Raw genomic sequence first — 17,151 nt, 5'->3', positions numbered from 1 at the left:
AAAAAAAAAAAAAAAAAAAAAAAAAGGAAAAGAAAGAAAATGCATTTAATACAGCTAATCCACTGCATCTCATGACCTAGCAACATAGCACATTGGTCCATGGCTGACTAGGATGTGTCTCCTGACACTGCTCAGCGTCACCAGAGTATCCTGTAGCAGATCTCAAGCCCCCAAAAAAGATCATCAGAAAGTTGAAAAATCATCTTGTCAAACCATTCTAAGTCAGGGACAGTCTGTATGTGGGAAAAGTTTAATGAGATGGAGCATGTGGGAAAAGGGTAGACACAAAGTGGATAATTTAGATAGAGCTAGAGGAGGGGTGTGTTGGGAAATGGGCAGGACCTGAATCATGCCAGTGGTACATGTACCCAGCTATGTTCCACTTCCCGTATGACAGACTATAAGAGACGTTTTACCTCACTAAGAATACAGAAAAGATGAGGGAACACAAGGAGAAGGAAGATGGAAATACTTTCAGGATTTAAGCTTGAAAAGCCAAATAGCAGGGATTCTTCAATGAGCCAGCAGATTAACAAAGGAAAGTATTTGCATGAAATGATAAAATTGTTTTCTGTCATCTGAATTCAAGCCTATCACTGGCACACCACTTTAAAAACCAGTGCCTTCCCCCAAAGTGTTGGCTGGGAGAAAAAAAAAACAAAAAACAACTTGCTCTGAAAAAGAATAACAATTGCCTCCCTCACTCCACATCCACAGTCTGTCCCTGACCATTTCCTTCTTGCTGCCAGTTTTACTATGAGGATTTCCTTTGAGTTGTCCTTCCAGTAAACTTGCAATAAAAGTTACATTATTATTATTATTATTCCATACAATGCAACTTGTAATGTTCCAATCAAGTTAGGATCCAATATACAAACTACAAGCTTATGCACTATAGTTTTCACCAACTGTTCTATCTGTTCTTGGGATAAACCACCCTGATTACCACTGAATCCAACTGGAAAAGAGAGCCAAAATCACAACTTGTGGGACTGGGGTTGTGGCTCAGTGGTAACGCACTTGCCTAGCATGCAAGGGTTCGATTCTCATGAACCTCATGAACATGAGGCACTGGGTTCGATTCTCAACACCACATACAAATAAATAAAATAAAAGTCCATCAACAACTAAAAAATATTTTTAAAAAATTACCTCTGAAGCAGGGATACATTTCTCCTTTGTAAGATATAAGATTATCGTTAATTATTTTTCGAAGATATTTACTGCCTCACAACAACTTCCAAATGGTTGTCAGAAGTCACATTGTCCTCTCTTTCCTTCTCTCTGCCATCCCTTTCAGAACCACAACGGTTTGCTTTCCTCTCCTTGTTGGAGTATATGTGGTAGGCATTTTCGAACTCAGGTGTGGTAATCTTACCCCTTACAATCCATAATTTCTCTAAACCATAGTCTCCTGGTCTATAAACAAAGACCTTAATAGCAACTTGGCAGAGCTACTATGAGAAAATAAATAGAAGGTAGTTTATATTAAAAGGACAAGAACAAGATGAGATTGCATTGGTCTCCCCTAAGAAACTTCATATGGTAGGGCCTAGGCTCTGCCTAATAGCAGAGAAGACAAAGCCAGAATATTCCACAAAGAGCAACAGGGTATCCATGGTCCATTTTCTGGAGTATAAGTATATTCCCCAGCTGAAACAATAGTATCCAGATAAATTTTCCCAAACGTCTTATTAACTTGGTCAAAATCCTTCACTGACTCCACAACGCCCATTAAATACAATCTGGAGTCCTGGCCACCATAATGCACCTTCATCCCACCTTTCCAACCCCTTCTCCCACTGATTCCTTCCACCTTCTGATGCAAACCAAAGTTCATAACCTCACATACTTGAAAACTAGCTTATACAAAGTTTTTTATTTTTGGTGCTGGGGATTGAACCCAGGGCCTTGTGCTTGAGAGACGAGCACTCTACCAACTGATCTATACCCCCAGCCCTCTGTATAAAGTTCTTAAAGCAAGAATCCCATCTTGCACATCTTTGAACCTTCCAAATTGTCAAGCACAACACCTTGCACATCTCTGGAGATCTCACTTGGGACAGGAGACAGGAAGAAAAGACAGAGGACATTAACTACAAGTTGAAATGGATAAACTTATTATGAACAAGAGATAAATGAGGGAAACAAAATTACTGAAAAAAGCATGCAAGCTGAAAGAGAATCATTTTACCATATTTGAGACATTTTTCCAGGGAAATCAAGCTAAGTATGTTAACAAACTTTTGACTTAGATTTATTCAACATTTCATTCAAAAAACCTTACCAAGCCAAGCACCGTAAAAAGCATCATGTGCCAAGCATTAAGAAGAGCTCTGTGGAGAACACAGGGAATGAAGACATGATCTCGGCTCTCAAAGAGCTTACACTGCAATGATGGAGGCAGGCACGGCAACACAAAGACAAGACGTGATGTCACGAAGGTGATTCTAGAGCTGCTGGCAGGATGACCAAGGTGGTGCTGATGCATCTCCTGATAAGCAAACATGGGCATTTAACACAGCTGGTCTTTGGTTCAATCTCTATATCTGACTCACCTCCATCATTTGGTTCACCTCATTTGGTTCACCTCGCAGTCATGTGACCCTGCATTTTAGAGAGGTGAAATGTTTGGAAGGCGTGTTGAAGTTTTACTCTATTATGTAAAAGCCATAGAGAATGGAAAGTCTCTGGAAGGCTTCAAAGAAGAAGGGGCATCTGAACTGAACCTGGAAGATGAGGGATCCTCAGGAGCAACATTCTGAACAAAAGGAAGAGAAACAACAAGAATAAAAGGGAGGGGGGGTTAAAGGAGACTTTGAACCATTATTAATACTGAGAAACTGTGCTACAGGGAAAATGGAGGGATGTGGTAGAGAAACAGCTGGAAGGCTTGAGTGAGTCTGGCTAATTAACAGAGAGTCAACTGTCCTTGCACCCTGGGAAAGGTCCCTGTTGACTGACTGGGTAGATACCCAATACATCACAGAGTGGATCCTAACATGACTGATATGCCTCCCGCCTCCCACATGCTGTCTGGTCCTCAGCCCTCATTAGAAAACAGCTCAGGATGTTTGTGATGTTAATAGCCAGGTCTGCCTCTGGATGGAAAATAACAAATGGAGAACTAAAGCAACCATTACAATTGAATGCAACCAACATTTATGGAGCACTGCACACACAGAGGTCACTCTGTGGGGCCAAATGCTACACTGCACTCTCAAACTCATCGTTGGTTCAAAAAGGCAGTTACTTACAATGGAGTGTAGAGTGTGGTACATTGAAACAAACCTCAGAAGTATCTGGGACTTTTGAATAAGACCTTCACACCTGATTCCTAAAGGAATGTGAAGAGTCCAGAAAACATCTAATACATGGTTCTCATTGCAGCCAGTCAACCCCAGGTTGTGGGGAGGGCTCCACACCCATGGCAGCACCATCTCCATCTCTTGGTCTTACTTGGGGAAGCAGACCTCAAGAAGCCTCAACGTGGCCCAGCCAACACCTGGACTTCCTCCAGTCTTCCAGGTCCCTCTGGTTTAGGCTTGGAATTAAACTGTGTGGGCTGGGGGTGGGGCAGGGTTATGGCTCATTGGTAGATCTAACCTGCCTCAGGCCCTGGGTGGATTGTCAGCACCTCAAAATAAATGAAAGATACAGAGTTTCCCAGCGGTTATCTTTAAAAAGGAGAGGAGAAGAAAATATTCACCAGGCCCTTCCACAGCCTTCCATAGTGCTAAAAATCAAAAAGAGCACCTTTGCTGGAGAATCCTAAAATCCTCCACCCTGCTACATTCTCTTGGTTCTCTAACTTGGGTTTTTTATCCAAATTACTGATCTTTCCCCTCTTCACTTACTATAAACCTATCCATAATTACTTCATCCCTTTTATAAATCAAATCAAAACAAAGAAAATCCAAAAAAATGCTTTAGTACCTGTGAATGACTTCCTGTTTGAAACCTTCCCAGGTGGAACTCAGTGGTAGAAAGCTTACCTAGCTGTGTGAGGCTCTGGGTTCCATCCCAGTGGGAGGGAGGGAGGGAAGGGGAGGACAGGGCAGAGGCCAAGCTGAGCCAAGCCAGGCCAGGCCTGGTTATTATCAAAAGCACAATCTGATCCTTTCAGCAATGCCCATCCTGTCAATGGACTCCAAATGCACACCCCCTTACACATCCTCTTACACACTGCAGGTGCACAGCTGTGACAAACACAGCTGCTAACAGTCACTATCTATCATTTTCTGAAATGTAAAGGGGGAAAATGTTCCAAATGCTCAGTAACCTTCCCCCAAAACACCTTGCTTTATCCCCAGAACAAAACCTTTCCTTACTGGGAAACAGGAACACAAGCCCTCAATCAGATACAGGAAGCCACCAGAGGTGGGCCCTGACACTTCCCACTGATCTATTTGTTCCAGCTACACCAGGGAGCTCTCCAGGAACTAGCAGCTTAAGGAATTTTTGACCTTTTTGCTTTTTGCTGTTCTTTCAACCAAAAATGGCTTGTTCTCCCAAAAGACACCAACTGCCACTGCCTCCCTCCATCCAGAAGTCAGTGGTGAAGCGCACCCCAATTTCCCCTGGTCCATGAGATGGGCTCTCCTCTTCCCTCCCTCCCTCAGCCTTTTGCTGGCTGTGTTTCTCTGAAGCCTGGATTTCCTTATTTTTGTTACTGCAGCTGATTGTTTACCTGCTTGCCTCACTAAATAAACTTCAAGCTCTTTGAGAATGAGGATTGGAAATTTTCAACTTCACATCTTCACAGACCAGTGCTTCACACACAGCTGTTCAAAAACGTCTGTTGAAGGAATTAATTCATCTGAGGGTTTTATTTAAAGTATTTGTTTGCAGAAGAGTCTTCAATTTAATTTCCTTGCTATCATTTGTTTTCACAGTACTTACAGACAATTCTAAGGACTTTTTTAAACCTCTGTCCCAAACGTTAAGGGAATAAAAATTTTGCAACTCCTCTTAGTACACTGCCTTATGTCATATAGATATTATATCTTTTTCCCAAATATTAACAACTCACTGTCGAATTCCAGATATTACCTTGCCAGGCTGTGTTGTTCAATAAAGACCAACTTTTCAGAAGGACTACATGAAACGAAAACTTTTGAGCAGCACATCAAAGTAAGCCAACAATAAATTTCCTACCATACAAGTTATGTTTCCCTCAATTTCTTCATCTACTGTATTTCTTGTCAGAATAAAGAATTCATGTTCTGCTGATAATTCACAATAAATACACAAATGCTTAATAATTTTACTTAACATATCTGTTATTACAGTAATAAATGTCTCCCATCCATTCAAGTAGTACTGAACCATTACTGAGAGGATTGTATTGAAATTCCTAAGCCCCTCATTGTTATTCTGAGGCTGCCCTGCTCACCTTTACCCTGAGACACCACAGAAGCAAGGAGCCCCTGAGGGTCTTTCTCAGGAGTCCCTAGACTCAGAGCTTCCCCTACAAGCAGCTGCTATAATTAATTCTCTTCCATATTCAAAGCTCTACTGTTCTTCCTCTCACCAGAAATATCAGGATTCAAAATAAAAATTATTTACGACGCTTAGTAAATAAGTTAGTTCAACAGTACTAAGAACTTAATCTGGCCACAAAACCCCAAGCAGTTCACTTGATTTCAGCAGGGCAAACTGTAATCGCTAAGGGAACTTCAATTTTAGCATTCTATGAGAAGGCTGGGTGCTCTTATCTGATTTTCCATTTACCAGTGCACTCTGATTCACCTCATTCCAGCATAACTTAATTCCTCAACCTGTGTTTTATCAGCCTCACAACGTCGAAATTCAAATTTTGAAAATGATGAAACTGTGACACATTCTACACATACTATAACGAGGGAGAATCTTGGTTAGTTTTTCAGGCCATGCTAAAATGTTATTTTGGAAACCACAAAAAGAATGACTCGAGCCAAAAGTTCAACAACCAAAAAACAAACAATTCAAAAATAGCTGAAGGACTCAAATAGATATTTCTCCTCATGAAAAGATGCTGTACTTCATTAGTTACTAGGGAAATGCCAATCAAACCATAATGAGAAACCCTTCAGAGCCATTAGGATTGCTCTTATAAAAAAAAAAAGAAAATAACAAATGTTTGGTAAAGATGAAGAAACTGAAATCCATGTCATTGCTGATGGAGATGTAAAATGGTACAGCCACGAGGGAAAACACTTGTGGTGGTTTTTCAAAATGTTAAACAGAATTACTCACAGGACCCAGCAATTCCACTGAGTTGAAAGAATTGCAAGCAGGGACTCCAACATTCCACACCAATGTTCATAGTAAAATTATTCACAACAGCCAGAGGTAATAGCAACCCTGGATGAATAGATGAACAAAATACAGAGACATGATTACGGGGACATTATTCAGTCTTAAAAAGGAATGAAGTTGTGACACATGCTAGGACACAGATGAACCTGGAAAACATTCTGCTAAGTGAAATAAGTCAGACACAAAGGGACACATGCTGTACGATCCACTTCTGTGAGGTACCTACAATAGTCAAATTCACTCAGCCAGAAATAGAAAGGGGGTTGCCAAGGGCTGAATGAAGCTGAGCTACTATACAATGTGAAGAGAGATTTTGGTTAAGATGATGACAAAGGTCTGGAAACAGATGGTGGTGACAGTTTCAGAACACTGCAAATGTACTTAACACACTGAATTGTACACTTAAAGATGACTATTATGTAAGTTTTATGTTATGTAAATGTTACCATAATAAAAAAAAAGAAGGACCCCACATGCATTTATGAATTCACTGCTTGCTGTCACTGCTTCTTTCAGTCCTCTATGGACTGATAACTATTGTTTAATTCAGGTGACTTGAAGTATATAGCTACAGAGACACAGGTACCTGCCACAGTGAGGATATGTTTTTAAAACTAACTAAGGGCCAGTTTGCCCTTCACGGTGGTGTCTTCTCAGCCTCCACTAATCATGCAAAAAAAACAGGACTTCCCAGCTCCCTCCTCCAGGGAGGAATTTAGGGCAGAAGTATTTATTAAGCAGCAGGGCTAGTGACAGTGTCTACCGGATGGGAGAGGGAACTTGGTAATGAAGATAACTATCCAGACTTAGCCACACCAGTTTTCCTCAATGACAAAAGACACATCAGTTCTGCATTTCTGTGTACCAAACTGAATGTGGAAGAACTGTGGGAAAACACGAATGAAATATGTTGTTTTATGCCTATTTTACAATGTACCAAGAATCTGTGTTTTCAAAAATAAAATATATTATTAACCTAGGTCAAAAACCTGTCATATTTGCACTGTGGCTTCTTCCCCCACAGTCTGAGACAACTTGGTGCAGCCCATGGAGAGGGACTCTGAAGGGGATTCACAGAAAATCAACGGTCCCTGCTTGAGCTCTCTCTTAGTTGCCTAGTGGCTTGATTCTGTTTTCTCTATCTGAATAATGTAGGTCCTTAACTGTGAGGAATGGAGATCGTCCACGGGCTAACTCAACTCCACACTGATTACTTTTCTTCTTGTCTACCTTCCTCTCCATACAGTTAGCAATGAAGAAAGACCCACTGAACGAGTGACTACGCAATCAGAATAGATTTTTCAGTGGAGCACCCTTTTCTACCCACCTCCCAAATTGTCACCTGACCTTCAAGAATGACAAAGCCATGATACATTCAAAGCACCTGTAAGAGAAGCAAATCCTCTCCTATGATATTGTCAACTTACCCTGAATTCACACATTAGCAGTACGACCCCATGCCCAAAAACAGGGAGAGGTTCATCTTTGTTCACTCTGGGGGCCTCCCTTGCAGGCTCACCAAGTTCCCACCTTCATTAGCACTATTGTGGGTCCCTGGGAGTACCAGAACCCACCACATCCCAAGCACATCTTCTTGAGTCTCATGTTTGACTCCTCTATCCCTGTTCCTCCTTCCTCCTAAGTTCCTTACCTTTAAAGGTAAGCTAAACACTCCATGAGAGTTAAAATTTTCCCATATGAACAAAATCCCAGCATCCTAAGAAAGAATCAACAAGGACTTGCCTTTAGGATTATTATTTTAAAGTGAGATTATACTTTTCTGTTCTTCTGTCAGTTGCAAATCCCTAAACCTACTAGAATTCACTTAAAACTAATCTACTGTGTTTTTATTGGAAGAAAGCAATCAGGAAAGCTCTGACCCACTGAGCAGCTGGGAATTTCGTTGCTGCAGGTTTGGTTTAGACTTTATTTTTCTAGCTGCTGGCCCTGCTAACATGATTCCGTGAAGGTCGCATTTAATCTTGCAGAGGAAAGCTACCTAAGCAGTTCTTAGGTAGGCTTCAGTAAAAATAAATTACCTTGGCTCTATGGATAAGTCTGTTGCTTCAACCCAACCATTATAGTCAAGGAGAACAAATGAAGGGAACTCTAAAATACGGCGTTTGATTTCAAAGGAATTGCACTGCATATAGATTATGGGCTCAAAGTGTTTGCTAATAACAATAACAAAACCATTGTTAATAAAGAAGCCATGAAGAAACTAGCAGCTCTCAAATATGTATTTCCAGTCTGTCACCAAATATGGCTTATTTATTTGTACCTGAGGCATCAGTATCACCACTGGGACTAAAAAGTCAGAGGAATGGACTAGTAAAATTATTTTAAAAACCTGGGTACCACAGGAGAAAAGTCAAACAATTTTTCCCCTTCTGGGTGCTGAACCCTTATAAAATGACAAATCCTAATGCAAAGCAACAAATCTCAATGTTCATGTGCTTAATACATATTCCATTAGGTTTCTAACACAAAGCACATCTGTGTCACCCCTCCTGAGTTGGAATTCTGCCTTCCAAACAATCCTTTGCTTTACAACTGAAAATTGTAAAGCAACAAATATTTATCCAGTTCTTACTGGGTATCAAGCACTGGTGTGGGATGCAAAGAAAGATGACTCAGCTCCAGGCTCTCAAATCACTGTCCATGTAGGTGGCAGAAATGGAAATCTCCAAGAAATCAAAGGTTTCCACAACAGACCAAGAGGCTAGGAAACATGAATAGATTATACAATGTGCTGCTTCTATAGGAATTCCAAGCATTTTATTGTTTTAGGCTAAAAACATCAGGTAAGATTTTTGTAGGGAGGGGCAAAGCAGACCCATGCAGTTATAACTAGAACAACCACTAACTGAATCCCCTAGATTTCTCACCACATCTTACTTCATTTGCTAATCCTACACCATTCACTAGGCAGCCACTGGCCACATGTGTCTACTGAAGGCAGCCACTGGCCACATGTGTCTACTGAACACTTGAAAAGAAGCTAAGCTGAATTAAGACATGTGGCAGGTGAAAGACACATTGGATATTAAAGATTCATTATGAAAAAAAGAATGTAAAATATCTCATTTGCATTTTTACATTAATGACATTGAAATGACAATATTTGGATACAATGGGATTACTATTAAAATTAATTTTGCCTGCCTTCTCACTCTTCTAGATATTTGTGTGGCTTGCGTTGTATTCTTATTGGCCAGTGTTACCCTGATCAATACTTTTTTTTTTTCTTTTGGCTGTGCTTTCTGCATTCAGTCTCTGAACTCATAATGGTTCCACCCAACCTTAGTTTCACAACAATCCAAAAATATCTCATATTCATAAAGGGAGTGAAAGTGTTCTAATATTTTTTTTCAGATCACAATGAGGCATTTGACTCTTCTTCAGTTGTGGGAAGTCAGAGTTCACAATCTGATTAAGTCTTCCTAAGAGGACCTGTAAAGGTGGGTGTGTGGGGGAAAATGCCCTAGCCTCCTGCAACATGGGAACAGACACAATATAAAACAGAGAAGGTAGAGGATGCAGAAACAGTGAGCACTGGCTAGGAATATTTTGCTCTTCACATACCAGGAGAATTAGATCTGTAGCCCTTTGTCTAAATTAATTGCTTTCATCCAAAAGGATAATACAATTTCTTATCTCCTCAAAAGGATCAAATACTTACAACCTAGACTAGGTCCCTTGGTTAAGGTCCCAGGGTGTTAGGAATATCCCAATCTCCCTAGGTATTTATACTTCAAAAGAGAAGAAGGCTAGAGCTAGGAGACCTCTCCAGAGTTTTAAAGGCATACATCCTGAAAGGTTAGGGAAAGAACTCTGGATCCTTTCCAACCTGTCTCAAGAGCTAAAGTACAGGATCTCTTTCTCCTCTTGAGAAGGACAGTTGCTTTGTCCCAGTCTATGCAGTGAAAATGACACCAAAGGTCTATCAGTTTTCACAGCACTGACTGAGAATCTAGGTGTGGGGCATCAACACTGCAGTGTCACTGTGATTGTTGACCTTGTTGTAAATATCAGTAAGGAATTCATTTCTCCCCGCCTCCAGGTGTTCTGGATTTCTGAAGCATTCATAATTACTGTGAAATGGGGCAACAAGTCGGAACCTTCACAGTTCTTGGCTTGTCCCAACCCTTCAAGTAGCAAGAGCTGCATCAGGACAGCAGTACCTTCTGCACTGGCTAGTCGGAATCCTAGAGCCTGGATCTGAACACAGGCAGACAGAACTGCAAAGGGGCTAAGTCCAAGGCAAGGCAACACCCAAGCTGCTTTTCCTACTCTTCACATTTACCAGAGGTGGGGTCAGAGAGAATATTTCAGCATTGTCTTGAGAACATTTTTCTGGTTACAAGATTAACTGTGTTTGTTTTAAATTTGGAAAATACAAGGCGCAAAAAAGGCAAACACCCACAATCCCACCATCAAAATGATATGTTTTCTTTCAGGATTTTAAAAAATGTTGTATACACCAATACACACATAGGATTTTAAAACAGAACTAGAGGCACAATTTAATATCCTTTTATCCTCATCCACCAACACAGATCAGACATATTTCCTCATATTTTAAATGCTGTTGGAAAACATTTAAAATTTTTTTTTTAATTTTATAAACTCCCTATATTCTGGATGGGCCATATTACATGAGTCCCTACTGTTGGATATTCAGGTTGTTTCCAAGTTTTCATATAACAAAACCTCATTCAATAAATATCCTCATGTATAATTTTTTTATTCCCACCTCCAATTACTAAGTAAGGTCCTAAAAGCAGAATTACTGCAACTGAGTTTAATGTTATTAAAACTTTAAATGCATAACACTAAGTTAAATTCAATGTATAATCTCAAGTATAGAATACCAAGCTTCCAGATAGTGACCCGCAGTACCCTATTACAGTACCCATAGTTCAACCTTAACCTGTGCCATCTATTAGGAAAGCACAGTGCATTTTATTTTCCTAATTTCCTACATAGCTCCTGCCATTGACAAAAGTAAAACAGCACTAAGGAAAAGCAACAAGGGGAAGGGTGGAGGGCCTAAGAGAGTTATTACGATATTTCTGATTAATTTTATTCACATGGATCTTCCCCTGGGGGCCTATTGTTGCCTTCAAGGGCAATTTTAGATGGAGTTTGGAGCCTCACATCATGGGTAGCAATTCTTCCATCTCCAAACAATACTTCACCCCCCAGTACCTCTAAGGTGACTTAAACCATGCCCAAGTGACAACCACTCACAACTCTGTGTTTACTTGTATAAAGTCCGCTCCCAATTTTCCCATGTTTTTCCCATTCTTGGGATAAAAAAGATCCAACTCCAAAATCAAAAACAGAGGGTCCGCCAGTATTTCCACCAGTCCCTGAATTATTATTAATTAACTACTAATTTGGCTTTCCTCACCTCCAAAACTTTCAATGACATTCCTGAAGAGACAGCCAATCTACCTGATCTACCTGCCTGGTGGCCTCTTCTCTTCCACTCAAGGAGCCAGAGCTACTACTTATTCTGCTCTCAACCTGCTTTTCTTTTTCATCGCCCATCCCCCAACTCTCAGTACCCTCCCCATCCTATTCCATCACCCCACTAACACCATTTCCAGGTGTTAAGACACTCACTTTTCCCTGCTGTAATTTTTCTCATCTTCTTCAATAAATCTAGGGTAAAGAGAAGAAAAATACTCTTTTCAAAAATAATATGTTAGATATCGCTTGAAATAAAGCAATTTGTATGCAGTTTTGTCTCACTCAAAATGTCAACCTCATGAAATGGAAAAGTCAGTAGGCTTCTGAGCTGATGGGGCCAGGACAGCATTTTCCATCTACAAAGCACTTCTTTGGATCCTCCAAAAAAAACCTGATAATCATAAGCTCAATAAGGACAAATTAAAATATAAGCTCATTTTCCTTTGATCACATTAAGTGTGCAAGTATCAAATGCTGTTACACAGAGCAACAGATTGCTAAGTATGCTTGAAAGAAATTATTTATGAAAATTACATAGCAAGTAGTTAACTCTCAAAAATGTTTGTTTAATGAAAACTACTGGACTGGCTTTTATCACACAAAATCCTAAATTAAGATTTTCATTGAACTAATTTGCTCTTGTCCTTGAGATAAAAATGTTTAGAACATATCATCAGAAGTCCTGTTTCTCCTATGAAGACATTCTTTGCTCAACTCTAGTTCTTTCTTGCTAATGGAATAGAATACTAAGCTGTTAAAAGGGGCTATAAGCCAGAATAGGATCAAAACAAACCAGAAAACAAACATAATTCTCTATGGCCTTCTGGACAAAGAGACAAACCTGTAAAACAAAGTCCTTGCCTTTTCAAAATGGAAAACATGAAGTATCACAACCATAAAACAAATACTGTTTTTGTAGTACAAGCAAGGTCAACATAGGCAGAGCCTATACAAAGTGACCACAGGTCCCCTGTTTAAAACATTAATTCAAATACGAAAACATGCTTTCTGCATGGCATGGCTTCTGAATCAATGCAAAGACCAAAGATTTGGCCCTGGGAAGAGATTCCATGGTTCTCCAGCCTTGCTCTGGTCACAAACCTGAGGGAGACTGTGCTTAGGGATCTGGCATAAACTGGGGAAGAAAAGGTCCATAGTGGGGGCAAGTAAGGCCCCTAAGGAGTGGAAGGGGCTCTACTCAGTCTCACATCCCTATGGTTCTGCGTGGTTTCTAAAAGCTCCCTCCCCTAAATCACTTTGATTAGGCACTGTCCTGTAAGGATGACAGGACTCTGGCCACATTTTGCAATGTAAAAATGAAGGTCCCAAAGGAGGAAGTGACTAGGTAGTTAATAAAAGAGCTAAAAAGTCAACTCCAGGCTTCTAAGTTCATGCATCTTCCAGTACAGAGCCTTGTACTCAGCTGTCTGTCAACAAATATTTAATAAATAAATGAAATAACAGCATGATGGATGTGTTCATTTAACAAAATGATTGCTTGAATTACTACATTTAGCAAGTTAATTATTCATTTAAAATAATCCATGGTGTCCCTGGATCCACAGCAGAACTCAAAAATTCTGAAGGTAGGTCCTCCACTGGTTTCAGTACCTCAGGAAGGCTAACAGGACAGAATTTACCCAACACAGATCTGCCCAGACTATCTGACATGCCAACTCTTTACATTTGGCTGGAATGGGATAAAGGAGACTTGTGATACTAGTTTTCTCAAGTCAAAACAGGAGTTCTGACCAGAAGTCATTTGTGTCTCTTGAGTCACAAAAATGGGCACATGAAGGCTTCCTACATAAACACAACTTCTTTCAGGGATAGTCTGTCAAAACACGGAGTTCATAAGAGGTTAATCAATTTAAAGGGACTTGAGAAGGTAAAAAGCTGGAGCGTACAGGCCTGCTGCTTGTCCTGAATCCAGAGAGGGCCAGGAATCCTCAGGACAAGGTTACTACCCAGCATTAGCAGTCCAAGGGATGGATTTCAGGGTTATGTATTTCCCTTAGCATTTTATAAAAAATATTGGCTTCAGATTAACTCTGAACCCTGTCAATAATTCACCATCCTTTGTGAAAAAAAAATCAAAGTTTAACCAAACTTCCTTACCTCTTTTCCACCAGCCACTCCCAATGTGAGAGCCAACTCCTCAACACTGCCACTGTGCATTAAGCTGACATTCTATACCAAAGATTGATCCACCCAGGCCAAAAGAAGGGCGGAGATGGGGCAGAGAGAGATGGAAAGTCCTGACCTCCTACTCATGTGTATTGTCCAATACACATGAAAAGAGTTGGTTTTTATTATTAATAATAATTGAGATTTCACAGCTTTTTACTTTTATAATTATTTTGTGTTTTTATATTACATGTTTTAAGAATACACTATTATATTTTTTTCACATGTTATCACGTTATTTTCACATATTATGGTATTGGGCACAGAAGTAAAAAGTCAATAAATGCAAGTTAACCAAGTCACTTTAAATATGGTATAGCAAACTACTGAAATCAGCTAAGTGCGAAACTGTAGTTAACAGACAATGAATTCAAGAGTCAGAAACATGGTGAAGAAAATTCAAACTAAAGCACAATGATGCTTGAGAAGATGTTTTACCTGATATAAAGAGGGAAAATGTACAGATCCAACCACTGTTATTTTTCCCTGATCTCCAGGGATAAAGCCTAACTTTTCTTCTACCAGGAAAAAAATTCACTGATATTTTGTCACTATAATAATTTCCTGGTACTTTACATATAATATTTATCTTATTGTTTAATTCTTTACCATTACTTACATACTCTCAGAAGAAGTAAAATGCCTTTTTGTAGGAAATGCTATATGAAAAAGTTAACATCTGATCTAGTCACAATTTCCTGGCTTTTTTTTTTTCCTTAATAATTCTCAAAGTTAATGCCTTCACACTTGTAGACTGCTATAACTTTAGGCACTATTGTTTTATACACAGTGGCTCAACTGCTTATAAAAGCCACCCTATAAATACACAGTTAAGTATTATTATTACCTTTCATAAAACTAACTCCAAAAGGTAATTACTGTATTTATTTTTGTTGCTGTTGATGATTGATAGCTCACCAACTAGAATGAAATCTCTATAGAGTGTAGTGGCTGGCTTTCTTGTTTTCGGTTGAATCTGCATAGCCTAGTACTGTGTCTGGCACACAGTGAATATTCTATGAATATTTATTAAATGTATAAATAATCCCTTGACTACTTTAAGCTCTTTTTGGTAGAAGGCAGATAAGAGAACATGACCCAGATATCACATTTATAGTTTAGTGGTCTGTTCACTATCAAAAGGCAATTATGTGAAAATGCTCTAAAAACATCATAACTTATACTAGATAATGCTGAGAATAAAAATGAAATGTCCTTCATAGCACAAGAAAATCAATACATATCAAATGTCGAACATCCAAAGTTTCAAATTTTCCACTACTAAGTTCAAATCACTTTAACTAGCTCTGGGATGTTAAATATTTGCCTAATAGAGTATTTCAGAAGGCAGGCAAGAGAAAAATAGGGCTATAGTTCATAGAACTGTCAGGACTTACAACTCTTAGTTGACCATAGTTTGCTTCAGATTTGACTACAAAACCTTACTTTTATTATGATGACATTTTTACAGGTAAGTAAGTCTGGAATATGTGAATTTCTAACTTTTGAAGGTCAACAAAAAAAACTCATTGAGAATGAAATATGTAGATGTTTAATTTTAAGAAGCAGTTACAAATCATGACAGGAACTCTTGGATGTAAGAAGCCAAAATCTAACTTCTTACACAACAGGCAAAGTTATAAATTATAATCATTCACTAATTACAGTGAAATTCTGGACTTTGCTACATCAATCAATAGATGTTCCAAGGTTACACCTAGAGATGCCTGTTTAAGTCCTAAATATTCCATCTGCAGAAGTTGCCTTAGAAAAAACAAGTTTTTCCAGGATATTTTAGGTTTTTATTTTTTCCCTTTCTCCCCACACCCACACCCCCTTCCCCTAAAAAAGAAAGAATGGGAGTTGAGGAAAAACAGAGAAAGTTAAACAGGGTCACCCTCGAATCCCAGGCAGGGAAATGTGCGTCTGTGTAACACGAAGACCATCTACCTTTGACAGGCAATCTGTTACCAGACCCCTGTCTGCACCTGTCTTGAACCACCAGAAAGTGCAGGCAGCTTCGTTCAAATGTTACTTGCAGACGATTTGGAAACTAATAAATGACTGCAGGCTTGACAGCAACCTTGGTGATTCCTGAAAATTCACAACAGGAAATATAACTATCCTCCACCCTCACGAGCCATTCATCAAAAGCAGACCAAGTCACAGCCACGGGGAGGCCAGTGGCAGAAGCCAAGGGCCAGCAGCACTTTTCCTCATCTAGACAGAGGCTGCATTTTTTTATTCCATAACCAAAGACAAGGAGCACTACCCAGTGCCCACACTGGAACGAGGCTGAAGGCGGAGGGAGCGGGTACTATGTCCCCAAGTTTCAAACACTACTGGGTTTGAAAGGAGTGAAATCCACCCGGCTAATATATAGCAACCTCGACTGCCAGTCCCAGGAGTCAAATTTACAGCGCATCACCAAGGGTCCAGCCTCCACCGGCTGACCCGGGCGTCTCACCTGGTGCCTGAACACAGTCCTCGCTCCCGGCTCGGGCTGCCAGCCCTCCTTCCTTCCCTTTCCTCCTTCTAAGGGGCGAGAGGGTGAGGGTGGCAAACGCACCAAGACCTGGGGCCAACGGGAGACGCAGCCGCGTCCCGGGGAGGGGATGAGTTACACCCAAACCCTTCGCACTTGGAAAGGCTCTCGGAGAGGCTCTCCGGTGCCGGCCCCCAGGCCGTGCAGCTGGGAGCGGGCGGGCGCCGCGATTGGCCGCGGCCGGCATCGCTCGGTGGGCGAGCCCGGCCGGCGAGGCGGAAAGGAAGTGGCGGCCGCGGCTTTGGACCAACCATGTTCGGCCGGCGGGCGAATGTCACCCGGCGCCCAGAGGGGGTCGGAGGGCACGGGGCGGGGCACTCACGTCCCCCACCCCGCTGCCGCCCGCGCCCCAGGACCCCGAGGGGACGCTGGCCCCGTGCCTGCCCGCAGGGCGCCACTTGGTCCCCCGGAGGCTCCCCGCCCCCACCTCACCCGCTCCGTAGCCGAGGCGGGTCAGGCCCAGCGCGCGAGGCCGGCCCGGGGGCGCCTGCGGGGACCCGGAGGCGCCCGGCGCTAGGCCGCGGCCGGGGCAGATGACCCCTCGGCGCGGCGCGCTCCCGGGACGCGCCGCCCGAACCCCTCGCGCCCCGGGACAAGTGCAATGACAAAGCCCTAGAGCCAGGCCGGACGCCGGCCGGCGG

The 17,151-nt window shown here is 41.2% G+C and overlaps 1 protein-coding gene across 6 annotated transcripts in view; it reads right to left on the bottom strand.

Moving 5' to 3' along the window:
- Irf2 (interferon regulatory factor 2) overlaps positions 1 to 17,151 on the bottom strand; it is an 86,840-nt gene that overhangs the window by 68,020 nt on the left and 1,669 nt on the right. The window contains exon 3 of one of the 6 annotated variants that reach the window (XM_048791916.1): positions 14,042 to 14,047. The exons of 3 other annotated variants lie outside the window; for them this stretch is intronic. The gene's annotated coding sequence lies outside the window, so the exon portion shown is untranslated. Of the gene's footprint in view, positions 1 to 6,237; positions 6,346 to 14,041; positions 14,048 to 16,432; positions 16,761 to 17,151 lie in introns of those variants that run through there. 2 more of the 6 variants (XM_015486168.2, XM_048791915.1) reach the window with 2 other exon arrangements.

The sequence above is a fragment of the Marmota marmota genome, unplaced genomic scaffold, assembly GCF_001458135.2.
Source record: "Marmota marmota marmota unplaced genomic scaffold, marMar, whole genome shotgun sequence".
NCBI classification, from domain to species: Eukaryota; Metazoa; Chordata; class Mammalia; order Rodentia; family Sciuridae; genus Marmota; species Marmota marmota.
This window is presented reverse-complemented; position numbering and strand designations above follow the sequence as displayed.